General features: G+C 45.2%; 1 protein-coding gene across 4 annotated transcripts in view; it reads right to left on the bottom strand.

The window, feature by feature from the left end:
• Positions 1–5624, bottom strand: part of KLF12 (KLF transcription factor 12) — a 503891-nt gene extending 498267 nt beyond the window's left edge. For 2 of the 4 annotated variants that reach the window (XM_062194088.1, XM_062194087.1), the window contains exon 1: positions 5458–5622. The gene's annotated coding sequence lies outside the window, so the exon portion shown is untranslated. Of the gene's footprint in view, positions 1–5238; positions 5391–5457 lie in introns of those variants that run through there. The other 2 variants (XM_062194091.1, XM_062194089.1) reach the window with 2 other exon arrangements.
• Positions 5625–27874: the final 22250 nt, after the last annotated feature.

Raw genomic sequence — 27874 nt, 5'->3', positions numbered from 1 at the left:
AGTTCTAGAATAAATCACAAGTTTAATGATGCTATGAGGGGGCGGGAAGTTTTTAATGATCAGCTGACAGAAACATAAGTGGACTTGTTGAAGAAGCAGACCGCAGGTTTTCCACCTCCATGTAACCACTGCTGAGCTTTATTTTCAGCTTTCTGTCAATGACCATGTGAACTGTATTTTTATGTTTCATCTCTTCTGGAAAGCTAAGATACTTAACTCGCATTATGTAAATGTTAATAGTAACTTTTATCCTAGCTACATAGGAGAAAGAGTGACTTTTCAAGGTCATAGAGCAAATCTCTGGTGAGACAGGAATGGAATTCATGACCTTTGACTGCCAGAAGTTTGCTACCCACACGCGGAAATTCCTTCTCCATAAGTGTAATTTATAGGCTCACTTGGAGAAGCTGAAAAGTTCATCCCTTTTGGGAGGGAAATTGTTGGGGGAGGGAGATGAGACGGAGGAAGGGCAAGATTGCTTTTCTTGTCAAATCAGTTGCTGCACTAGTACTTCATACTTTTACAAAGTGACTTTTACCCCAACATGACCTCATTTAACCCTCACGACAGTTGAGAAATCTGGCCAAGGTCATCCAGAGTAAGCAAGTGAGAGCCAGACTTAAACTGCGATCCTTCTGCCACTGAAATTAGCTCTGATTGCTGCCCGCATCACCTCAGAGGACACCCAGCTAGGAAATGAATCAAGGTTTTCTTTCCAGTTAGTTCATTTCATTTATTAGAATCACTCATCTTCGTTGCCTTCTAGATTGGTTTTCTTTGTGGTAGGGCTGCTTTTGTGGGTTGTTACTGTTAGCTTGTTAAGCGCAAAATCAGAACTATATTACTAAACACACTATTTTGGGGGAAAAAATAACCAACAGACTGAGTGTTCCCACTTTATTTTATGTGTGTGGGGAGCTTTTCACTGCAATGACTGCTCACCAATGTGCGTGGTGTATAAGTGGGTATTTTGCAACATAGAGGCAGACTATGAATATAAATGTAAATTCTCTTACATATATATATATTCACGTATGTATATCCATACACATACTATCAAACTTATTGCATAAGCTATTTATACGAAAAAGCAAGGCAAATATCACATCTGGGACCCAATCCATGACTGCCAAGGGCGGCAGGGAGTAACCACGTTAGCTTTCTTTGATGGAAGTGGGAAAACTACCCCACAGCTCTCTGATTTTCTTCCTCTCTCTCCTCCCAGGCAGCAACGACTTTCTGCTCCTCCCTGTATACCTAGACAACGAAACTGCGTGGACCAATCCAATGATCACACTGATAAATATCCAAAAACGCAGGCCATGAGATTATCAACAAAAGTATGACTTTCACCTGGGAAATTTAAAAAAAAGAAAAGAAAAAAGGACCACAGCAGAGAAGAATTTCTGGGATGAATATCCTGTAATCTACTGCCAGACCAAAACAAATTTTCCTGGAGCAATATGACTCCTCAAGTAGCTGCTTTAGGACTATAAACACCCCACACTGAAAAAAATCCTTTTGTAACCTAATTACTGAGAGTATTCGGAGAAAGTAGCCATTTAACTCACAGCATGTGTTCTCCACCACAAGAACTCAAGAGCTGACATCAGATGGGGTGTGGCCCTGCCAGGCCCAGAAAATGAATTCTGGCGGGCTGGCTGGTCAGACAGCTCTCTGGCTGGGCCAGAGACCAAGCAGGTCTGACAGCGCCCTGAGGCTGCTGACCTCCTGCGTGCAGGGCAGGGCCCATCTGTTTGCCTGCATTTGCCTCTGGGAGGAGTCTCTGCGGTAGATGAGTTAAGGCTGTGGTTACAGGGTGTTGCCAGTGATTGAATGTTAATATTTCTACCCTTACACTTTGTACACACTGGGAACTGAAAGCCAGGTAAAACTTGCAGGCTGAAAATATAGAGTTTTAATTAAAATAAACCAACACTGAGCAAAAAGCAGCTATTTCCAGTCCATTATCATACAGTATCCTCAAAATGACAGATAAGCAAGGCAACCTATTTCAGGAATTACTTTACAAAAATGAAAGTTGTTTTCTAAACAAAAAAAGGTAACAATGGTATCGATTCGGAATTAAAGTAGGAAATTTTAGTTCTTACTAAAGATCTTTCTAGTCCATTTGCAAGCACAGTTTGTAAACTTACTGAACAAAAACCAGAATAACTGTTTCAAATGAATTTGTGCCATTATTAGTTTTCTACAATTCTGAACTCATAGACCAACTACCTACAGCTAGATTTACAAACTTGAGCCTTTATGAAAATTGTTTCTCTCACAACATAGAGAAAATAAACTATCTGACACTCCAATTCCAAGTGATTACCCAGTATTTTTTTTTTTTTTAATTTGCACAAACACAAAACTCCACGCTTTCCATTTTGTACTAGGGAGAAAGTACCTGGGACTTTTACATTTTCAGCTAAAACAGTAGCACTTCGGTGGGTACGGTTACTCAAAACTCTTGATTAACCAACATTTTGAATCCAAAATACCCTTAGTACAGGCCTAGAGGCCTGAGCACCTATGTCTCTGCTGAGATGAGACACACCTTTATTTAAGATAAAATTATTTCATTAAGCTGATAACTACTGCCCGCTGGGTGATAAAACATCTAAGAACTCACCCTGAGCCTGTTACAACCCACGGTTCCCTTTGCAGGAGGCCCAGAGAAATCCCTGAGAGAAACACGTTATTTTCTCCATGACCAGAACACCACTGATAATGCAGGCCGACGCATGCTGTTCAGCACGGCCATCCAGCATCCTGATTTGTTCCCGCGTTGGCCTGGGCAGAGGGAGTGCACGCGTGCCCCCAGTCCCTTCCCTTTCGGCACACACACAGGCTGCAGCGGTAGTAAACAACCACCAGCCAAGAGTTGCTAAGGTCAAGGTCTCAAACGCTGCACCAGGACCATTTCCTACCAAATGACTTTTGCTTCTTGAAAAGAAACTTTGTGAGGGTGAAAAAAATGTGTATTAACAGCTCATTCACATGAAAATTTTCATTCAATAAATAGTAATAAACAGCATTCCATGATAAAGTTTGGCTGATTCAAGTTTCTCTTAAACATGCATTACTAAGTAAGAGATATAACTGCAGGACTTCAAAAGTGAACAGCAACCCTCCAGAATGTTTTGTTTAACCTGATGTGGCTATGTTGGCTACATTGTTTTAGTTCATGAATTATGAAAATCTTATGTGAAAACATTGCAGATTTTAGCAGAGAATTTCAGAATGGTTCTAAGTTGGTGGAACGAGAGTCTCTCCCAAACACATTACACATTTCTGCCAATTCTTGTAGGCTCAAATGTGCTCTCTCCCTGACTCAAAGGAACTATATTAATTTATTAAATCTAATATCAGCACTGACCAGGCTACTTCAGCGATAGAGATATTACTCAGGCCATTGAAACGTTTGCCCTTCGACATTCTATTTCTACTAAGATCCTACAGTTCAGAATTTTTTAGCCTAAAAGCGTAGCCTTTAAGGTAACCAATTTCTACGTGGTTAAAAAAAAAAAATGTAAACAACATGTGAATGAGGTCTGTGAACAGCACAACCAGGCTTCCCCCCCTCCCCCTTTAGGTAGGGGGAGGGGGGGAAGGGAGACTACCACTGTTTTAATTAAATGCCAACTCTAAAACCGTTTGTTTGAAGACGGTCTACACCCTCCCTTCCAAGTGACCACTCCTATTCCCACCACAAGCTGCTGCTTGCTAAAAGCCACCAAATCCATTTCGCAGCATTTACTTAGCTAAACAACTCTATCCTCCACTAGGAAAAGGGCACGGAGGCGTCTCGGCGGAGTCGCAGAATGACGTGTGTTTGATTGGCAGATGTCTACCGAAGCAAGTAGATGCACATGCACTAAATGTAAATAGAGCTGCTCCTCGCCTCGCCGGTGTTCCAGGGAAGCCGCGAGGATAGTAACGCTGATTTAAAATAAAACATCTCCGTGTGCTCGCCCGAGAATTCTATTAGCCGGTGCAATGATTTAAAACAAGCCGTGTAGAACGACACTTAAGCCATCTGTACAGTTAAACGAGAGAGCTGACGATATTAACCGCACAAACTGTTTATCCAGATTACACATTCCGTGGTCCTAATACTCCTTAACTCAACACAGTCAGCTTTTATCAGCTGAATTAAGGCTATTACTATTAAAGTATGCAAAACTCGCAGCGCAGGGCGAAGGGGGCTGGGAAGCTGCAGGGCATATAACAAAGGAATTGGTACTTTTTCCAAGCGTCTGCCACGGCTGCGCTACGGAACAAAACTGTTGAGTGCACCCCACCCTTTTTCGCCAAAGATAAAAGTTTTGAAAGTTGCAGCAGGCGGTTCTCCACCCCCCAACAAAAGCAGGGCTGATTCTCCCCGGAGGGGAACACCGAGCACGCACGGCGACCAGCGTCGCCGGGGTCCAGTCCGAGCCCTCGGAGCGCGCTTCCGAAGGCGAGAAGCGGCTCCCAGGCCAGCGCCGCGGGCTTCGCGGCCCGGGTGGACGTGCAAAGTTGCCCCTCGCCAACTCCGGCCAGGTCCTCCGTCGCCGAAAAAGAACGGCCACGGGGCCAGCCCCTGGCCACGTCCGCGGACCAGGCACCGCAGCAAGTGACAGTTCCACCTCGTTACGACCGGAGACAATAATGAATGTAGCACCAGGACCACTCGGGGATGCCAGCCGTGTCATCCCCGCCTTAACCCCTTCCCCTCCACTCCGGCCAGCGCGCACGCAGCTCACCCGGCCCCGGGAACCCACCGCACTCCCGGGGGCCGGCTACTTCCGTGAGCACCGCCCCCCGCCGCCACCCCCATTTCAGCCCCTGGGTTCTCTCTCTCTCTCATCCTTGGCAACTGTCAGGCCAACACTGCAACCAACAACAATCCCACTAGGGGTAGAAAAACACTGGCTTAATTCACGTTGCTTGATAAGTTGTTAAAAAAAAAAAAAAAATCTCGGGGAAGGAAGAAACCTCCTTTCTTCTCCACGAATCCGACCGGCGCTACTTGCTTTGCAAAAGCATCGCCCTTTCCCCGGCCCCCTCCCGCTTCCCCACACTTGCCCGGTTCCAGAGAACACAGACCCCCCCAAAAGGATTTAACTTGCACAGATGACAGAAGGAAAATAAAACATGGTGAGAGAATACGCTCTGAATTGGGATGGAACGGAAAAAAAAAAAAAAAGGAGGGGGTTGTTTATTTTGATAAGAAACGGAATCGGCACAGACCTGAACAGAAGCTGCAGAGCAGGAGAAATTGTTTTCTTTCCCTCACACAGAGTGCCCCTGTCTCTCCCTTTCTCTCGCTCACACGCGCGCGCACACTCACTCCCGCACACGCGGCGTCACACGCACACGCACAAGCAGAGCCTCTCAGCTGCTCTCTGCAGTTCTCAGGAAATGAATGGGGGGCAACCCGGGGAACTGTTGTACTTGCAAATGACTTACCCGGATCACATGATGGCTCCGTGGAGGGTGGGCCGGTGGGTGGAGGCAGCCGCGCCGCGAGCCCCGCTCTAGCGTGGGGAGCCCGGCCAGGCCCGCATCGAATTACCCCGGGGCCCCGCCGAGGGGGGTGCGGGCCGCCGCTCCTCCGCCCAGGAAACCGGAGAGGCGCGGAAGGTGGGGTGGCTGGCGCGAGGTCGGGCAGTGGGGGGCGCGGGGTGGGCGGCTGTGGGGAGGGGTGGTGGCGGGGTGGGGGGGGTGAAGACGCCAGACCCCCAAACAAAAGAGCTCCGGGTCTTCTCCCCCAGAAACAAAGCCCCGCCGCTGCGGGCGAGCCCCGGGGTGGGGCCGAGGGCGGGGGCGGCGGCGGGGAGGGGCTCGCTCAGCAGGCGCTAAGTCGCTTTATTGCCATAAAATGGGGCCCCCGAGCCGCTCCGCCCGAGGATTAGGAGGCGGGCTCTGAGTGTGCTGGCTGAAATCCCCTGTGGGAAACGAACCCCTCCCCGCTCGCAGAGGTAGAAGGCAACACCCACCGCCCAGCCCTCTCCGCGCCGCCCGGGCCGCCGGCTGGGGGGTGGGGTCCGCGGAGCCACCGCCCCGCCCCGCCCAGCCCCGCCCCCGCCGGGCCTGGGGCCGCGCTGCCCGTCCACCTGCACCGCCTGGCCGCGGCGCCCCCACGGAGCCCACGCATGGCCGAGGCGGCGGGGGGCGGGGGGCGGGAGAAAGCCCCGGGCGCAACTCGCCGGCCCCCGGACGCGGCGCTGAACCGCGACAAAGTCCCCTCTTTTGTGTGAGCGCGCGCTAGGCAGCCTCGGGAGACGACTTTTCGGGACGAACCCCGGAGTGCGGAGCTCTCGGCCCCCCCCCGCCCCCAGCCCGGTGGGGCGCGCCGGGAGGGGCCCCGCGCCCCAGCGCCCCGCGCCTCGCCCGCCGGCTAAGTTGGAAAGGTGTGGGCGGAGCCGGCCCGGGCGCCGCTCGCGGGGACCGCCCCCGGGGCGCAGGGCACGGCCGGCGCCGGGCAACAATGGGGTCCCGGCAGGGGCGGCCCAGCCCTGGGCGCGCGAGTGGGTGGGGCGCGGGAAGCATTGTTTGGGGTCTGGAGCCGCGCACGGTGCGGGGGAGGCGGGGGCGTGCGCCCTCCCGCGCGTCCCCTTGGCGGGAATGGATGCGGGCGAGGCGCAGACGCGTGTCTCGCTTCGCAGCCCGGGGAAGGGGCGCCCGCCCGCGCCGGTGACTCAGGGAAGCAGGCGGGTTCGGTGGAGCGGCCGCGAGGCAGCGGGAGCCGCGGACCCCCACGGGGGCCCCCTCGGGGGGGGGGGCCGAGGGAACGCGACGCCAGACACCCCCGAAGCGCGCCCCGAGGAACGCACGCCTCGGAGCCCGGTCCTGGGCGCCTTCCCCGGCCACCCCTCCCGCCCGGCGAGGGCATCCGCGGGATTCTGGGGCGAGCGAGGGAGGCGGCGGCCGGGGGGCCGGGCCGTTCCCGCGGCGGGGCGCGGGGCGCGGGGTCAGCGCCGCGCCGGAGGCCGGCGGAGGCGGAAGCGGCGGGCGCGGTGGTGGGGGGCGCTCCTTGCAGGCCGGGGGTCGCGTGCGCCCCGGGCGCGACAGGACACTCCTGCGCCGTGGCTCGGAGCCCGCCCTGCGTGGGAAAGCGGCCGAGGAGGGGAAGTTTGTGCGAGGAGAGAGACTGGCGGTGCTGTGGCACGAAGTGGGGTGGGAAGAGAGGCCGAGAAACAGGAAATGAGAGCGAAGGCACCAACTCCCGCCAGGGAAAGCTGGGCTCCCCATCTGCGTGGCACTGGCGGCCCCCGGGCGCTCCTCGGCCCGGTGTGCGCCGTGGATGACAACAAAGGCGGCGCGCTGCCCGTGCGCCCCGCGGCCCGTGGCTAGCCCTGCAAGGGGCCTGCGTCTGCTCAGGGGACAAAACGGGATGGCAGGAGGAGCGGGCCGTCCCGGGCCTGGGGTTTCCAGGAAGGACAGAGGAGTGTGAAAGTGTCAAAATTGTGCAGCACTCGTCCCGCGAAGTGGCCTCAGGAAAGCCGCGGGAGCGAGACAGGGGAGTGGGCGCCCCCCGGCTGAAGGCGCGGGTGCCCTGAGACACTCGGGAACCCCGAGGGGAAATGGGGTCCGGATGGAGGCTGAGGTGGGGGTCTTAGTTCCCAGGAAAACAGCTGCGGACTGCACCCCACCCTGCCCCACCCCCGCCACGCCCGGGTGCCAGGCGTAGGGTTGCAAAGTCCTTTCCACGCCACTACATCCGGACAAGAAACAGCTTGAGAAGACAAGTTTGAAAAACGACAGAATATCAACGAATGCGCAGATGGACACGAAAAACAAAAAACTTGCCTCTGCGAGAGCACTGGCAGGTTTTCCTCCAGGCGGGGCAGGGAGCGAAGGCAGTGAGGGTGGAGGGATGCTGTAAGAAATTATGTCATCGTGGCAGTGCTTGTACTAACAGCTCTTTTTCAGAGTGAGCTGAGTGGCGGACAGACCGTAAATACGTTCTACGGCGAGAGCCTCTGCACGTGGAAAAGCAAACTGCGCCCCTTCCCAGGGCACAGCCGCGGGCATGTCAATACGATGATGAAAGACAGAAAATAAACTGCAAGAATCCATTCCAGAGGGATAAGAAAATTAGGGGAAGGTCAAGGTTAATGCCTGGAGTCTGGATGTGTAGTTAAAAGAAGGAAGTACGTCAAGGACTGGAAAAAGTGCTTGCAGATTTTTTTTTACATTGTTGATGAGAAGGAATAGAAATGGTAAATTAAGGCAGCTCCCAGGTTTAACCACAAGGGGAAAAAAAATCACTTCATTGTGTGAACTGAGCATGGATGTGTCTTTGCCTTTCAAATAAAATGAAAATAATTTAAAGTTTAAAAAATAAATAAATGAAAGTGATTCTGGGAGTTGTAAATTCAAAAATACAGTCCTGGTTTTTCTTAGGGCCAGAAGTAAATACTGTTCAATTTTTAATCCCTACGTGTTTCCATGTGTCCCCTTTGGGTGATTATGTGCAGTAAAGGGGAATTTCCCTGTTCAAGTATGAGGAAGACATGTAAAAACCTTACCACAAATGCAAGTAGCTTGATAGTTTGTGATATGGTATTTTGATTTGGCTAATGAGCTGTCGGAAGACTTGGGTGGGGGAGGGGAATGGCAGTCCATACTTAAGTTTTGTTGCAATCAGTAGCTTGGGCTGCAACATTTGTGGAGGTGTCGGCTTGTCCAGGTTTCTCCAGTCACTCATTCAGGCCTCTCCCAGCCTCCTCTTCCCTCCCCTGAGCTGTGGGCCTCTGGACCCCTCCCTCCCTCCTGCCCTCAGATCCCTTCCACCTCTTCCAGGACAAAGCCTTCATTAAAGCAAACCTGCATTTAGGAACCCAAATTGGCACAAATTAGTTTCAGGACAATAGCACTTAGAGCTTCCTATCTTCTACTTCCTTTTCCAGCGTCTGCAGATTCCCAAGCCATGTCTTTCATTCTTGGTGCTTTCACGCAAGGCCATGGTCACAGTGCACCTCTTCCTACTTATCATGGTTCCTACTTAATCCTCCATGGCACTGCACATACATGCGTCCATATTCCATCCCCCGCCACCACCACCAAAAATACTCTTCCCCCTCTTGGGGCTTCCTCTGGCATCATGGGAAGACTATCTCAGTCACTGTTTAACTGGTTTTCAACCTTTTCCCTCCTAATTCTCAGTTTTTTCCACTCAAATATTTCCCTCACATTGAAAGATGAACATTTATTAGATGCTTACCTGGATCAGAGTGAGACATATTGGCCCATATAGGCTTCCAATTAATGTTGATTTCCTCATTTATTCTACAGTTGTTTATTCCTTTCTGCGTTCAGTGCTTTGGGCTTGCTGATCATATGTAAGCTTTTGTGCCTCAATCACCTACTTCATTGTAGTTTCTTTACAGGAAACTATTTTGCCCATAGTGGGTGATTAACTCATTCCTGCTGAGTCAATGAAGCAATTATAGCGTATAAAATTAGAATGAAATAGCTTAACAGGCCGGCGCCATGGCTCAACAGGCTAATCCTCCGCCTAGCGGTGCCGGCACAACAGGTTCTAGTCCCGGTCAGGGCACCGGATTCTGTCCCGGTTGCCCCTCTTCCAGGCCAGCTCTCTGCTATGGCCCGGGAGTACAGTGGAGGATGGCCCAAGTGCTTGGACCCTGCACCCCATGGGAGTCCAGGAGAAGCACCTGGCTTCTGGCTTCGGATCAGCGCGGTGCGCCGGCCGCTGCGCACCGGCCGCGGCGGCCATTGGAGGGTGAACCAACAGCAAAGGAAGACCTTTCTTTCTGTCTCTCTCTCTCTCTCACTGTCCACTCTGCCTGTCAAAAAAAAAAAAAATGAAATACCTTAAAATATAATTTAGCAGAAAGCTTGAGTTTGCATTTGGGTGCACATATTGAAAATAACAAAATTCTGGAATGCACTGATAAATACCTTTGGACATGAATTTTAGCAATGTTCCTCAAGCAAATTTAAGATAGGACAGTTTCAGAAAAGAATATATTAGATATGAAGCATGTGTACTTAATTTCATTGCCCCTTTTATATCCAATCATTTAAAATTATTCAACTATGATATTCACCTTATTATTATAATTAGCATTATACTATACTAAATTAAAAAATCAGTTTTTCAATTCCACATGGAAAAGTCACAGCAAAATTTTTTTTAGATGACACTTTATAAGTTTTTAGGTTATAAAGATTGGAGCTATAATTTATTAGAGATCATCTGCATTTTTAAATAAATCAAGGCATGCAATTTGAACTATCCTTGTTTTTTGATTTTACAAATGAAAACAGTAATCCTATGGAAATAATTACATTCTTTTAAAGTGCCTATAGTTAACAAAATACCACTTTGATTTCATGCTACATACAAGGCACTAACATTGATATTACAAGCATATGAAAATGAGCTTAGATAAAACTAATGAATAACTATAATAGAAAGTATAATTAAGGTACTCTCAAGTTATATCTGCTTAGAAACATTAAGAAATTGATGGAGGAGGTTGTACTGATAAATTTTCTTCAAAAGATGGATTTTTTATTGCTTATGAAATGTGTCATCCATGTAAAATAACATACATCATGTGTAGGTTTGCATTTGGCCTCCGACTAACTTAAGACACACCATGCTTCTCCAGCTGTGGGCCTTCCGCAGTTGCATCCTTCTCCTGTCCCTATAGGAGTAATTACTTTCTGCCCTGAGATTTATCATTTTCATTGCTACTGTTTGTTCATATTTAGTCTTGTCAGAAAGTCTTCATGATCATTATTCTTCCTAACAATGGATTGATTGCCAGTATTCATTTAACTTATTATCACCACCACATTAGAATTTTCCCAAATGTTTGCAGTTGTGCTTACAATATAGTAAATATCTTTGAGTTCTCTCTTAAAAAAAAAAAAAAATCTAGGTAGTTTCCCTTAAGTTGTATTACTGAAACACAGACTATAATTTGTTTCTACTGTTCTAGAACATACTGCCAAATTATTTTTCAAAAGTACTTTAAAATGACCTCATTATATCTGAGTGTGCCATTTCCCCTGTGTTCTTGCTAGTGTTGCACGATGTTTTGCAATAAAAAGTCTTAAGGTGGTAAACAAGAATGGCTTGAGTTTTAATTCTTTGATGGATAACAATTGAACTCTCTAGGAATACAAGTGAGACACTGATGAGTGGAGTGATGGGGCTGAGTGGAAATACGACTGCCGTAGCCTTCCTACAACATCATGAGTCTTAGGTCGAATGGCTATGATACGAAACAAAGGCTGGTACAGCGATGGGAGCCATTATAAATCCTGGCTCTACGGCACCGCGGCTCACTAGGCTAATCCTTCGCCTGAGGCGCTGGCACACCGGGTTCTAGTCCCGGTCAGGGCACCAGATGCTGTCCCGGTTGCTCCTCTTCCATCCAGCTCTCTGCTATGGCCCAGGAGTGCAGTGGAGGATGGCCCAAGTGCTTGGGCCCTGCACCCCATGGGAGACCAGGAGAAGCATGGTGCTCCGGCCGCAGCGGCCATTGGAGGGTGAACCAACGGCAAAAGGAAGACCTTTCTCTCTGTCTCTCTCTCTCACTGTCCACTCTGCCTGTCAAAAAAAAAAAAAAATCCTGGCTCTAAAATACAAAAACTTGTTATTTTGGGGCAGGGGTACAAGGGAAAGAGAACCGGAAACTGTATCTCTTACTTTGAGTCTTAATTCAGGAGGATTAGTTTTAGCTTTGATAAATTTGAGAGTCATCGGAATAGATCATTGGCTCTACCTTAGAGGAATCTAAAATACATTCAATAGCTGATAGAGAAGAATGCAGAGGGCGAAAGAAGGGAAATGTGGTCAGAAATAGGAGAATAGGAGAATAGGAGAAAATGGAATGAATAGGAGAGGGCAGATGAATGAGGGAAGAAAGGGTAGAAGAAAGCTCACGATATGGATTAGCATTTCTTTCATCTGCAAATGTTCACTCTCTCACCTTTAAATAAATCCTGTTCTCATTGGTATACCTATATGTACCTCTGCTCAGAATTCTTATCTTGGCTGGTGGGGGGAACAAGGGATATGAGATCCTGGATTGAAAATGAAGGTACCCAGCCCACATCACACAGAACATCCAACTAATGACAGCTTAAGATAAATATTTTTTGTCTGCTCATTACCATGAACAGTAGTCCAAAGGGAGGCAGTCACAAGGTGTGCAGCTTCTCTCTGGTGCGCCAAAGTCCCAAACCCATTTTACTTTTTCCCTGCCCCCCTTTTTAAAAGTGTTGTGGCCGGCGCTGTGGCTCACTAGGCTAATCCTCCACCTGTGGCTACTGCACTCCAGGTTCTAATCCCGGTGGGGCGCCGGTTCAGTCTCGGTTGCTCCTCTTGCAGTCCAGCTCTCTGCTGTGGCCCGGGAAGGCATGGAGGATGGCCCAAGTGCTTGGATCCTTGCACCTGCCTGGGAGACCAGGAGGAAGCACCTGGCTCCTGGCTTTGGATTGGCGCAGTGCGCTGGCCGTGGCGGCCATTTGGGGGAGGTGAACCAACAGAAGGAAGACCTTTCTCTGTGTCTCTCTCTCTCACTGTCTAACTCTGCCTGTCAAATAAAAAAAAAAAAAAAAAAAAGACCAAGTCTTGTCATTTTCGGAAGCTTCCCAGAAGCTTCATCCATATCACCTGCTTCTATTTCCTTGGCCAGAGCTGGGTCTGGTGACTTCCCCAACATCAATCACAGGAACGTGACTATGAAGAAGCACCTCTACCAACAGACTGTGTCTGCCTGTTTGCTGTGTAAATTTGCATAGTGTTTGTCTTAAATGGTAAACCACAATACTATCAAGGCTATCTGTTGAATTTTGCTGGCAGGAAGCCAAAAACAAAAACAATTACAAGTTTACAAGTGATTTCTACCTTATTGTAAGGACAATAATTCATAAACTAGAAAAAACACCCAAGATTATGTGATTTTTTTTTTTAACATGCATTTTTCACACAAGATGTTCAGTCAACTGTTACAGTGTACAAACCACGATGTAGTGCATTCTGGATCAATCCATGACTGTGCTTTACCTAAGGCAGGATGTGGATCCCAGTGTAGCTCCATCTAGTTACATGGTCCATTACGGCTCCTCTTTCCACTCCATCAATTTACATGTTTTTGAAAAATGAACATTACTTTTTAAAAACTGGGTAAGTGAGTGTTGATTAGAAAAGAAAAGCTGTGTCTTTCAACACATAAACTGCGTTTGCACTTGTAGTTCGTGTTCCAGTGTTGGCAAGGCAGCAGTATAGGAGCTGGTGATGGAGACCTGGAAAGACTGGCAGTGCTTCTGGGTTTCCTCACTCCACTGTAGGATTTTTGGCAGGTGGCTCAGTTTTTCTTGTTCAGTTTTCCTCCTCCTACAACTGGGCACTTTCTTCACAATGAAGTGGGAAACTAATGAGATCTTCTTTATGAGGATTGACAAGAATTTTGTGTGACCACTTATCAGCTATCCCACAAGTGCCAAACTCAGCACCTAACTTAGCACCCAACTCACAAGTAATCAAACTTTTCGATGGAAGAATGAGAATTCCAAATTGCCTGACATATTGTGAATATCCTATAAGGATGGATTTTTCTCTTGTTTTAGCTAAAATTGTTAATTTCTTTGATACAGATAATTTACTGTTTACTATTTGTTTACTATTAAAAATATAGTTACCTACCAGGATGACAAAGCTATTTAGCAAGAAAAATAACCCAAAGGAATATTCAAAGTTTCTATAGTTTAATTCAATAAATCATTTTGAACTTAGTTGATTCAATTCATAAAGAAAGATTAATATTTTACTAAATTTAGCATGCATCTTTTTAAAACTGATGTATCTGCTTAGATATGATTCAAACAAAGGAAAATTATCTCTATGATGTTAAACAGTTTTGTATTTAAAATAGACTCTAAAAAAACCCTTTCTTTCCTCTCTCCTTCCCTCCTTCTCTTCTTATCATTCATTTCTTATTTTCTGCTGCCCTCTCCTCACATTCTTTTTTTTTTTAAGACAAGATGAATCTAATTATGGACAAAATTTATTCATGAAGACTTCTTCCAGCTCTTTATTTTTACCTAGTTCACAAGTTTGTTTTCTGAACCTTTTATACAGAATTCAAGTGGAATTCCATCCTCAATTCAACAACAACAACAAAAAAATGGCCATGGCAAATAAAGTCACTATAAAGCAAGCAATAATCTCCCTTAAAACAACCCTTCACGTCACTACCTCTTTTTTAAAAATAACATATATTATCAATTTCCTATGTCCTACACATTATTCAAAGCATTTTACATATAATAATTCCTGTAATGGTGGCAGGAAGCACTACTACTGTTTTCTCTTTCTCAAGGTGAGACTTGCTAAACTCTTACAAGTTGCAAATTCCACAAGCATCCCTAGTCCTCTCTGTCTCTCTCTCTCTTTCTCTTGGTCTCTCTGTCACACTTATCACCATTTAATCTACTACTGTATGTTATTTGTTCCTGTTGCATACAGTGTATCCTGCCCCCTGCAGCCACCTCCCCTTGCAGGAGCTCTTGCAAGGGTAGAGGATTTTTCTATCAAGTTCAAGGCTGCAGACCACTTGTGTGGCAAATGTGCATAGCATGTATTAGGCACCCAAAAAGTATTTGTGAGTGAACAAATTCCCATTGCACAGATGAGAAAGTTGAGGTATCTGGTGCTTCCATATCGTTTTGTCTTCAAGGCTAGAATTATAAATCTTTTGTCAACTTGCCAATCATTGTTTGGATATATAAACCATTTCCATGTGCTGCTTGTTTGTGAAAGACCTTGATAACCTTCATTGGGCTAGCCAATGACTGTTGGTCTCAGGAACTCATTACCACAAGATCATGACAAGAATGAAAGTTTCGGGGCCAGTGCTGTGGCACAGCGGGTTAATGCCCTAGCCTGAAGCACCAGCATCCCATATGGGCTCCAGTTCAAGACCCGGCTGCTCCACTTCCAATCCAGCTCTCTGCTATGGCCTGGGAAAGCAGCAGAAGATGGCCCAAGTACTTGGGCCCCTGCACCCAAGTGGGAGACTTGGAGGAGGCTCCTGGCTCCAGGCTTCAGATCAGCGCAGCTCCAGCTATTGTGGCCAATTGGGGAGTGAACCATCGGATGGAAGATCTCTTGCTCTCTCTCTCTCTCTCTCTCTCTCTCTGACTGTCTCTCCTCTCTCTGTGTAACTCTGACTTTCAAATAAATAAATCTTTAAAAAAAAAATGAAAGTTTCTTCAAAAATGAGAATGGGGAAGGTATGTAATGCAGCCATTAAGCCCTCAGTTGATACACTGACATCCATACTGGAGCACCCAGCTTCAAGTCCTGGGCCTACTCCCAAATCCCGCTTTCTGCCAATGCAGACCCTGGAGAGAGATGGTGATGACAAAAGAAACTAGGAACCTGCAACCCACATGGGAGATCTGGATTGAAATTCTGGCCCCCAGCTTTGGCCTAACCCAGCCTGTGTGGCTGTAGGCATTTGGGGAGTAACCAGCAGGTGGGAGCTCTTTCTCTTAAGAGAAAAAAAAAGAGAATAAAAGCAGGACAAGAACAATTATGTGCATTAACTATCACTACTGTACGTGCATTTTTGTATATTGTTTGTATTTAAATAAGCCTTGGCGTCATTTTCAGATTAATGTGCGGTATCACACCTTCCTGTTTTCTTTCACATCACTCACTCTGTCTATGTTGTCCACAAGGCGCTAGGCAGACTCAGCACCTAAGCAGAGTAACACGGGAGAATGTGCAGCTCAACTCTGTATTTTAATTCACTGAGAGAGAAGAATTAGATGGACACGTAATATTTTCATCCTCTCATTATGCCTGCAGCTTCCATGCCTAAGCTGCAAGATGATAGGCCCTATAGAAAGGGTAAATAAACAGAAGAGAGGAAAGCATTTCGGTGACTTCAGAGCTGTTGTATTAAAAGACTGTCTTGTTGACAATTTTAAACTCCACAAATCCTCATCAATTATTAATTATTTTTCTCATTGAATTAAACAGGGGGATGGTATTTTCTCAGGAGAAAATACCAGGTGAAATGTAAGGCTTACTGTTGACACATACAAATGGTTCATATGAATGAAATCCTATAGCTTTACTATGCGTCCCAATCTATCCCCCACAGTACACAGAAAGTATACAATTCACTTATTACAGAAAGAGAATAAGAATTTAAAGCACACTCTTTATTCCTTTGAAGCTAGAACCAGCTCTTTGCCTGTTGCAATAAACAAAACAAAGAAACTGCTTCACAGTATTTAACCATTGTCTGTGAGGACTGACACCCCTGGTTCTCCCCTGCTGGCTCCAGAGGTTGCACTGAAGAACACTACAGACAAAAGTCAGGGAGGAGGATGTGGCCAGGGCATCCTATCATGAGAAATGCCATGCCATCTTTCACCATCAAACTTCTCAGCGGGCTGATTCTATCAATATATCATTTACTCACTTATCAAAACTGCTCACTTAAAAAGTTGAGTTGAATAGTTCCTTATCCAATATGCCATTACCATGCCTCTTTGTTTCATCATGAGTTATGTTCATTGTTTATATGGCTTCTTGCCTGCTAGGACTGTTAGCCACATGCATGAATTCGCTGGGCAGCCGCTGAGACAAGAAACATATGGCTGGGTCTGCCAAGAAAATCTAGACACACACCATGCGTAACTCTATCTTTTTTTGTGCGTGTATATTGACTTGTGTCCATTCATGCACATCTACTTTTGGGATCTGTGTCTCTTACAATCAAGTGCTAATAAAAATATTTATATAATTTAACCCCTGCAATACTTACAAATATCTTTTTATTTAATAATGTAATCAAGCAGCAAAGAAACGGTCTGCCATTTTATCTAGAAGCATCAAAGTTGGAAAGGAGGTATGTAATTCTCCACGGGTTTCACAACAAAAGTTTCACTTTTGAGTTTTAAGTTCTTACTTCTGAGCCCAGTCTTGGATCAGGGTACCATGCTAATAGCTGACATATTCAAACCACATTTTAAACCTGTCTATGAAATGTAATGCAATTTTTTTCTTAACCTTAGCATCATAGCATCTAACAATTGTCTTCTACAACAAGCAAGCAATCTTAATTCCTTGAAATTTCCAATCTAAAGGAAAGTTTTCTTTTTAACTTGAATTTTTTTTTTAGAAAAAAGAATGGCTGTAATTATGTTCAAATTTTGTCAACATAGAGCTCTGAAAATTGGTGGGTCCAATCTCAACATGAGCATACAGAAGGTACTTAAAGGGCATGAATAGCTGGCAAAGCACATCTAAGTTAAAAGGGGAAAAGGTTTAAGTGGTCAGAGACCTTTGAATAAAAAAGAACATTAAAAAAAAATCTTAACCAACGTGTTATAAATATGTCAGAAATGCAGACATTCCTGCTGCTGTGTAGGGGGAATGATTGTGTCACGTTGTTACCTTCACAAAGTCCGTTAACCCTTCTGTAACCTTTATCTTCTCATCAGGAGTAATGCCTCCTTGTAAAGGAAAAGCTAGATCACAGATCTAAAACAACATTGTTTTATTACTATTATTATTCCCAACAGAAAAGCCATTTCTTTCTGCAATAATGTGGCCCAAGCTTGATAAAAACACGACTGTAAACCTCATCAGAATAGGTGGAGAAGTCAGAGCGGAGATACTGATTGCTAAAAGGTTAAGGAGTAATGGATTAGAACCAAATTTATGTTATATGTTTTCTTTCCAGAAACATTCCTGATTTAATTTTCTCTGCTACACTATTAATGAAGAACTAATGCTGCTTACAATTTCACAGGACGTTCGATTTAGAGAACTGTTTCCTATCAGTTATTGCATTCGCTTACAAAATCAGTGTGCTGGGATGCAAGCTGTGGCACTGCAGGTTAAGCTGCTGCTTAGCATCCCTGTTTCTGGTCCTGCCTCCACTTCCAACCAGCTTCCTACTTATGTGTACCTGGGAGGCAGCAGATTTTGGCTCTCAAGTACTAGGGTCCCTGTCGCTGTCACTCACATGGGAGACTGAGATGCAGTTCCTGGTTCCTGGCTTTGGCCTGGCCCAGCCCTGGCTGTTACAGGCATTTGGGCTGTGAACTAGAGGAACTCACTCTCTCTCTCTCTCTCTCTCTCTCTCTCTCTCTCTCTCTCTCTCTCTGTCACTCTGCCTTTCAAATACACAAGCTGTATAAAAATAAAATCAATGTGCTAAGTGTTTGATGCGTATTTTCTCATTTAATCCTCACAATATAGCCAGTGAAACAGGTGTTATCTTCTCCAATTTACAGAGAACAAAGCTGAGACCCATGGAGGTTAACTTGTTTCCAAGGTGACGCAGCTAGGAAAAGGAAGAGCTGAGATCTGCTCCTAGGTTGATTGACTTCAGATGAGAACACATAATCACCGGGCGCTCTGTACCCACAACTGGAGACGGTCACTTGTTAGTCAACCTTTAGATACATGAGTGCTGAAAACTGACCAAGATCACGGAGCCTGGGCGTGTCAGTACTGGGTTCCTGATCCCAGCATATTGCTCCTCCCATGACACTGTTGTGCTTGGAAGGCTTTCTATATCCCTGTTATGGTTAATGAATAAGGAGCTTCAGGAAAATAATGTGCTTTTCCCTAACCTTTCACCTAGAGTCCTTTAAGTTTTGCATTTTTCTTCTATCTCAAACACTGCACCTCATAGAGGGAACAGCAGTGGCAGCAAAAATCCTCCCTTGGGGAACAGATGGACATGTTTGTTGATGCTGAATTGATGGTAGTGACTTTCCAAATTGGAAACTGTAGAACATCATTCTGTAGGATACTTAGAAGAAATGCTCTGCTCTCAACATCTGGAAATTTTCAGTCAAATGTCAAACATCTTTCTTTGAAGAGGATGCTGCAGTGGGTATTAATTTATTAATTAGTGTTGTGGCTCTGGAGGATAGGGTCACATAACATACAGTGGTTCCCCAAAATATGTAATCACCACATTTTTTAATTTTTTAAAAAATTTTTAGTTGAAAGGCAGATAGAGATCTCCCATTCACTGGTTTACTACCTAGATATCTGTAACAGCTGGGGCTCAGCCAGACGGAAGCTGGGAGCCAGGAATTCAATTGGGGTTTCCCACAAAGGTGGCAAGGCCCAAGTATTGAGCCATCACCTGCTACCTCCCATGGTGCACATTAGCGGGAAGGTAGAATTGGAAATGGAGCTGAGGCTCAAACCCAGCTACTCAGATATGGGATGTGGGCATCCTAAGTGGTGTCTTAGGGTGCCAAAGGTCTGCACCCTCATGTCATGTGTTAACACAATGGGACTCATTTCTCAAGAAACCTGTCTTCCAAAAGTTTTTGACATGAGTACTACCCAGAAATCCTGCAACTTCCTGCCCACCACCATCCCAATTCATTGACTGTTTTGTTTCCCCTCTCATTTTTTTTCCCAAAGATTTTTGTTATTGATTTGAAAGGCAGAATGACAGAGGAAGAAACAAAGAGATCTCCCATCTACTCGTTCACCCCCAAAATGGCCACAACAGAGAGCACTGGGCCAGGCCGAAGCCAGGAGCCAGGAACTCCATCCAGATCTCCCACTAGGGAGATGCACATTTCTCATTGCTCTCCCAGGTGCATTAGCAGGGAGCTGGGCTGGAAGTGGAGCAGCTTAACCTGCTGGGCCACAAGGCCAGCCCCCTCCTGCCTCATTTCAAACTTCCCACCCCTCATCTCCTTCCTTACTCTTCACAGATAACCCTGCCTGGTATTTCCCTATTTTCCTCAGGAATGAATTCACATACATCACCTTTCACATCTCAGCAACCCCATTCTCACAGTTCTACCTTCCACCCTGCTACTGCGGATAAACCACCAATGCGCCCACGGGCAGCCCACTTGGTCGTCCGCTTCCGGCATCAATTTCCTTATCTTCCCTCCTACTTATGTATGTTATTGCAATACTTTTTTCTTCACTTTTTTCATCACCAGTTTTTTTTTTTTCCTCCATTGAATCCCTTCCTTCAGCAGACAACATGTCATAATTAAAAATAAATTTTAAAACCATTTTCTCTTCCATTTCTCTGTTCTTTGTTACAACAGAAGTTTACCAAAAAGTATTTTCTCTTTTTCTGCACTATTTAATCTCTTCACCCACCCTCTCTTGAAACCAATTCAGTAAGACTATCGTCCTTCTCAACTTGGTTCATTTGTATTTGTTAAAATCAACAAAAATGAAATCTAGTAGTGAGATCTAGTGATGAGTGCAAGTCTTTATCATTTTGACCTATCAGAAGTATCTGAAACAGAGAGGTCAAGAAGATCAAGGTCAAGAGTTTGGGGCCAGCATTGTGCCATAGTGGGTAAAGCCGCCAACTGTGACACTGGCATCCCTTATGGGCACTGGTTCCAGTCACGGCTGTTGCACTTCCAATCCAGCCTTCTGCTATGGCCTGAGAAAGCAGCAGAGGATGGCCCAAGTCCTTGGGCCTCTGCATCCACATTGGAGACCCAGAGGAAGCTCCTGGCACCTGGCTTCGGATTGGCTCAGCTCCGGCCAGTGTGGCAATTTGGAGAGTGAACCAGAAGGTGGAAGACCTCTCTCTGTCTCTGCCTCTCTGTTACTCAGCCTTTCAAATAAATCTTTAACAAAAAGAAGAAGGAGGGGGGGGAGGTGGAGGAGGAAGAGAAGGAGGAAGAAGAAGAAAGATTTTAACATCTGCAGTAAATGATAGTTAATGAAACAGTTTTATACCCACTCTTCCTTGAAATATCTTTTTTGCTTGCTTCACAAAATACCACATTCTCTCAGTCATCTTTCCCCAAGCCCCCAGCTCGTCTTCCTCTTTGATTTTGTCCATGTTGGAGTGCTCATGTTGACTATCGGGATCTCTTAGCTATCTGTGCCCACCCCCTTAGTGATATCCAATCTGGATGGCCTTAAATGTGTACATACTGACAACTCCCAAATGCTTATCTTTATGTATTTTATCCATTTATTCACATTTTATTTGAAAGGCATAGAGACAGAGAACTAGAGATAGTTAGAGAAGAGAGATCTCCCATCTGCTAGTCACTGCACAAAAGCTCACAACAGCTAAAATCAGGATCCCAGAACTCCCAAGATCAACCAGGGCTCCCACGTGGCTGACAGGGACCCAAGTACTTGAGCTTTCACCTGCTGCCTCCCAGAGAGCACAGCAGCATGAAGCTGGACGGGGAGCAGAACAGCTGGAACTCGAACCAGGCATTCTGATAAAGGACGCAGGCACATCAAGCAACAACTTAACTGTTGCACCACACACCTGCCCCCAAATGAGTATCCTAGGGCTGGTGCTGTGGTGTTTTGGGCTAAGCTTCTGTTTGTGGCATTGGCATCCCATATGGGCACTTGTTTGTGTCCCGGCTGCTCCTCTTCTGATCCAGCTGTCTGCTATGGCCTGGGAAAGCAGTTGAAGATCGGCTAAGTGCTTGGACTCCTGTACCCACGTGGGAGACCTGGAAGAAGCTCCTGGCTTTGGATCGGCTCAACTCTGGCCAGTGTGGCCATTTGGGGAGTGAACCAGCAGATGGAAGACCTTTCTCTCTGTCTCTCCCTCTCTGTAACTCTGCCTCTCAAGTAAATAAGTAATTTTTAATGAGTATATTAAGGTGCCCTTAACTCTAGGTTTATATATTCTATTTCCTACTGTACGGTTACACTCCCGTGTATAATGAGTATCTAAAAATAAATTGTTTAAAACTGAACCTGACCCTAAATCTATTTCTGGTAGTCTTAATCTCAGTAAGTAGCAGTTCCTTCTTTTACCCCATTGTTAAGGTAAAGACCTGGGTATCATCCTAATCTCATTCTCAAATAGGTCATTTATATTGGTTAGCAAGTTCTGATGCCGTCTAGCTCAAAATGACACCCAGAATCGAACATTCTCCCACCTCCCTTGTTACTACTCTTCATCTGGCATTTGAATTTTTGCAGAAACCTCTTAAAATGACTCTCTACTTCTATCTTCCCCTCCTTACAAACTCTTCTCAGGATTCTATCTGCAGGTCCCCTTTAAAACCCAGCCCTCTGCTTATTGCCCTCCCAGGTGTGGCTCTTCTCACTCCTTATGGGCAAAGTCTTCGGAAAACTTTAAAAACAGCCATGTCAGGGCCATCAGAGACTCACCAACCAGTCTCCAGCTCTCTCTGTCATTGTTCCCCCACCCCCCGGCCTCTCTGTTATTTCTGAACACACCAGGACATCTTGCCCCAGGGTTGTGCACTTGCTACTCTCTGTGCCCAGTCTGCCCAGTGACTAGATATGTAACCAGGGTGCTTCCTCACTGTCTGGTATGTGTTCACCCAGTCAGTGAGGCCTTCCAGGAAACCCGGTGAAAAAGAACCTCTTCCCCAACTCGTATCCTCTCCCTTCTTTGCTTTATTTTTCCTCTGTACAATATGAAACAATACAAAATGAACAAATGAACACATTTTGTTTAATTTTTGTTCTCTCCCCTCCACCCTTCTGACTTAGGATCCAAATCAGTGCATACATTTTTGTGTCTTTTGTTCACTGATGTATTTAGATTACCTTAAAGAGTGCTTGGAATATAGCTGATGCTCAAGAAATAGCTACTAAAATAATGAATATATGAATTAATAAATACCTGTCCTATATGTTGAAGGAATTCTGCATGCCCAAATAGCATCACCGACTCAGACATGGAACATTAACATTTTCAGTATGAGGATTTTGTTCTGAAGAAGTAAAAAGGAAAACTATTATCATTATTAATCAGTTATAAAGTAATAAAATAGTGGTGCTCTGTTAACTGATTATTAATTTTAGGATTTATGATGGGTAATGAGTTTATTTGCAATTAGTTATGTGACTCTAAACTCATTTAGATAATTACAAGTGTGGGTAGAGAATTTACTTTAGAGCACTGAGAGAAGATTAAAGTGTAATAGTTCTGAAAGATAGTGACTGAGATAACATGGAAAACATGCCATTTAGGGGGAGGATATTTTCATATCACCATTTTCATTTAAAATTTTAATTTCAACCTGTTGAAAATAAAATATGATTAGATATTTTGTCATCAGACAGCCTGGGCCAAGCCCCAAACCAAGAAGAATCCCTAAACCTAGGAGAATGTCAAAGGAAACAGTCAGAAATTCTGCCTAGGAAATGCTTGAAGCTTATAAAACATGAGTCAGAAAACAGATTTAACAGAAATAACCTCTCTTACGTGATATGAAGACATTACAGTAATGAAGTTAAGAATGAAGACAGGGGCTGGCACTGCGCCCTAGGGGGTTAAGCCGCCGCCTGCAGTGCCAGCATCCCATATGGGCACCGGTTCGAGACCCGGCTGCTCTACTTCCAATCCAGCTCTCTGCTATGGACTGGGAAAGCAGTAGATGATGGCCCAAGTGCTTGGTCCCCTGCGCCCACGTGGGAAGACCTGAAGGAAGCTTCTGGTTCCTGGCTTTGGATTGGCATAGCTCTGGCCATTGCGGCCAACTGGAGAGTGAACCAGCAGATGGAAGACCTCTCTCTCTGCCTCTTCTTCTGTCTCTGTGTAACTCTTTCAAATAAATAAATAAATCTTACAAAAAAAAAAAAAAAGGAATGAAGACAGCTTTCTATATGTTGGTAAAAGTGCTCAACAAAAATATTAGCAATAAAGTATAATAAAATTAATTGGCAACATATTAAAAACACAATTTTAGAATTAGGTTTTGATGCTGTGGATAAAGTTGCCACTGGGCTTGCCTGTATCCCATACTGGAGTGCCTGGTCCAAGTTCTGGCTACTTCACTTCTGACCCAGCTTCCTGGTAAGGTGCTCCCTGGAAGGCAGCAGGTGATGGCTCGTGTACTTGGCTTCAGTAAGACTCCAGCCTTGTCTATTTTTGGGTATTTGGGAAATGAAGTGGTGGATGGATAGAGGATGTCCCCCTGCCCCCTCCCCCCACCCTGGCTCTGTCTCTATCTCTCTGCCTTTCAAATAGAAAATGAACACGAAGGGAACGGCGCTGTGGTGCAGTGGGTTAAAGCCCGGCCTGCAGCGCTGGCATCCCATGTGGGCTCTGGCTTGAGTCCTTACTGCTCCACTTCAGATCCAGCTCCCTGTTAATGCACCTGGGAAAGCAGTGGAGGATGGCTCAAGTACTTGGGCCCCTGCACTCACATCAGAGACCCAGATAAAAGCTCCTGGCTGCTGGCTTCGAATCAGCCCAACTCCAGCCATTGTGGCCACTTGGAGAGTGAATCAGTGGGTGGAGGACCTCTCTCTCTGCCTCTCTCTCTCTCTGTAACTCTGCCTTTCAAATACATTTTAAAAAATCTTTTAAAAAAAGAAATACAGGAGAAAAAAGAAAATGAATAAGTAACTAATTAAAAAATATTTAAAGGATATTTTCCTTTAAAAAAATGCATGTTGAAAAGAAGAGAGAGGAGGTAGACAAAGGCAACATGAAGAGTGGTGGCTCTCCTGGAGAATCAGCAGAGGTGATTAATAATGTAAGAGTGGTTCATTTTTGGCAGTGTTTTCCCAGCAAGCAGGAGGCCTGACTTTGGAATATAAATAGATGCTCTTGATGGTGCAGTCCACTGGGCTCCTACCGTGATGAAAATAACCTGCAAGACCACCCAACACATTTCCTGGGATCCCAGATTTACCAAGGCATTTTGAAAAAGTTTCTTTCTCAATACAGCCTGGTTGGCAGGAATATTAGGCTGGGTTTCTCATTATTAATTATTTGTCATCCTGGTACAAATAATTTATGTGTGACTTCAGGCCCAGATGAGCCTGTTTTCCTCTCCAGGCAAAATTACAAACTAGGTAAATTTTTCTAGAGTGCTGTCCTTTAGACATTAGCCTTTACCTTCAGGGTTTTCTCCCGCCATATTTCCATAATTGTTCTGTCTCCCTGAGGAGACTGTCTTGCTAGTATTTTTGGGACCTGATAACCTTACAGGATATTTAAAGATTTTTGATTTTTAAATAGAGAGCTTTTAAAACTCAAAGGTTGATAGAACCAAAGCATAAAGTTCAGATAACAGTGGAAAGATAAACAATATTTATCATTTAGCAAATGTTTGCTGTCTGCCTGTCACTCTTAACATATTTAGTGTTTAATTTTCACATAGTCACAATTTTGAGCATTAAAGATGCAATTGCCTTTCTTCTCTTGGTTATAACTTAAACTACCAAAGTTTGAGACCTTCTGATCCGTCTGATTGTGGATATTTTTGTGTTTTTAATACAGGTTTACTCAGTGATTTCTTGAATTCACTATAGTCAATTTAAGGTTTCAAATCAGTCAATTTGTGATTCAGGCTCATTTTGTCTTTGAAGCCAGGGCTTGAACTAAAATCTGAGCCAAAAGTGGGCTCCAAAAAGGAGTGGTAAAAATAGTGTCCTGTGGCCTATGGATAGGTCATTCGACCCAGGTGTTGCTCGCTATGCTTGTCTCGTTCATCCAGTCCAGCAAGTGGTTGCTAGTCCTGCCTAGACTTGAACATGTGCTCTCGCCATGGCTCAGTCCGTACCTCCATGCTCCAGAGTCCCAAAGTCCCTCTAGCTTAGTCACCTTCTGCAGCACTGTCAGTTCTCCTTGCAGCTTGAACACGGTGACTAATGTTCCTTTTTTCCAAAATCAAGCTCTTCAAAGACACTGCCATTCACCACATGGATGGCCTAAACTGGTACCCCTAGCATCAGCTTTCTCTACATGAGAAGGTGGTTTATTTCTGTGAGCATTTAATAGAACCAATGGCCTTCAGTGTGAAACTTATACTACTTCCTTTCTTTCCTGTGCTATCAATACCTGCTTAGTGTATTTAATATCTCAGTTTGGGATCACAAACTCTATCTACATACAAATGTCTAATGGGATTATGGTTCTGACTTGCTCCAATTCTTGTCTAAGGTTTTAATTAGTTCACGGTGCAAGTATGCCTTGAACAAATGTTCCTTGGAATGTCAGGCACGTCACCACACGTAGCAGGTTTAAAATTTTATAGTCAGTAATCTAGATGTGTAAAAATATGAACACTGTTTATTTCTCTATAAGTAAGATAAAAGTTCTATGGCTCCCATTTCGAGGATGGTAGAAAGAACCTGAGAAATTCAAGATGACTTAGTCACAATGCACATGTGGCCAAGTAAAGTTAAGTATTCAGCTGGCGGACTATTCACTTCCTTTTCTTCTTTCTCTTCTGAGATAATCTGCGTTAGGAGGAAAACTGTAGTACTTGGGTGATCCTGGCATTGAGGAGGAGTGTTCAGCCCAAACAATTTATTCTGACCCCGACGGTCTCCAGGGAAGGACAGTTCTCCCTGTCTGGTCTCAGTTGTAGCCCTGAACTCTGCTACCTACACGGTGATTCCTCCATAATCTGTTGTCTCTGTGTCAGCACAGTCTTGGTCCTCTCCTCATTGTGCTACTTCTATGCCCATAGGAACTTTTTGCACAAACAACTTTCTCAGCCCTTCTTTTCCATTCTACAGATGTTATGTTGGAGACCTGCTTCTGAACACACCTTCCAAAGTTATATCCTGGCGAGTTAAGCCATAGTTCATAACTGGGCCCTGGGAAGCTCCCCCAAGTATAGGATATATGCTACAATAAGCTCTTCATAGTTTTTATTACAACTTGGTAAAGTGTTCCGGGCCCCTCCCAGATGCCTTCGTGTGATCTACTTATGTGAATCCTTTCTTATGCCTCTTTGGGTGGGGGAATCTGCTCTGTAATCCTCATATGTGGCTTTGTATACTGCAATTCCTGGTATAAAATCTATGCACTGAATCAACCATCTTCTGGATCTTTGGAACCCACAAGTTCTTTTCTTTCTCCTTAAGTCAAGTTCTTTTGAACCAAATGAGCTTTGCAATATTTACCATGAAAAGCATGATCTAAGTTAGTTTTTTCCTCTTCTGGAAAAAGGGTAAGAATGAGAACAAGGAGGAGAGGGGGAGGAATAGGAAGAAGAAGAGGAGGAACCCTGGAAACTTTATTTTTCAAATTAAGAACCATATGTAATCTACTGGCTTCAAAATCATGTAAAAATGGCCAAAAGTCAGAGGAAGAGGTGGAGAGACAAATTCCAATGGATTTCTACTGAAGTCAGACAGATGCACCTTCTCTAGATGAGTGACCCTCCCTAAAGTGCAAACCTTCCTCAATGGTTTACAAGAGGGAGGGTGTGCTGCAGCAATTAACTTGTCGCTTGGAATGACTAAATCCCCTATGGGAGTGCCTAATCCAGTTCTGTCTATTCTACTTCCAGTCCAGCTTCCTGGTAATGCACACCCTGAGACGCAGCAGGTAATGGCTGAAGTAGTGGGGTACCCGCCACCCACAAGAGAGACTTAGTTTGAGTTTTGTGCTCCTGTTGTCTTGGTCCAGTTCTAGCTGTTGTAGGCATTTAAGGAGTGAACCTGTACATCAAAGATCTGTCTTTCTGCCTCTCCCTGTCTCTCTGCCTTTCAAATAAAACAAGTACATTTAGAAAAAAATATCAGGAACTGGGATGAGAAAGACTGTAGCAAAGCCCTTTTGGATCAGCTTGGTTTGGATGAGCAGAATAAGCAGGGCTAAACAAAGACTGACATAGATGAGACGCCACTCTATAAGAGTATACCTCTTTCTAGCACAGAAAGAGAAAAGTTCTGCTGAGTGGAGGCCCCAGAGTACTTTCTGGACTTTTAAGACTTCTAACAAAAAGTCCATGGAGGGGAATGGCCAGTTAGTTTTGTGGTAAGGATGTCCACATCCCAAATCACAGTACCTGGGTTCTGTCCCTCACTCTGGCTCCAGACGCTAGCTTCCAATCAGTGCAGACCCTAGGAGGCAGTAGTGACTGCTCAGTTGACTTCCTGCCACCCACA

This window comes from Lepus europaeus, chromosome 6 (assembly GCF_033115175.1).
Source record: "Lepus europaeus isolate LE1 chromosome 6, mLepTim1.pri, whole genome shotgun sequence".
Classification (NCBI taxonomy): Eukaryota; Metazoa; Chordata; class Mammalia; order Lagomorpha; family Leporidae; genus Lepus; species Lepus europaeus.
Note: the sequence above shows the minus strand (reverse complement) of the source record. Positions and strands in the feature narration are given on the sequence as shown.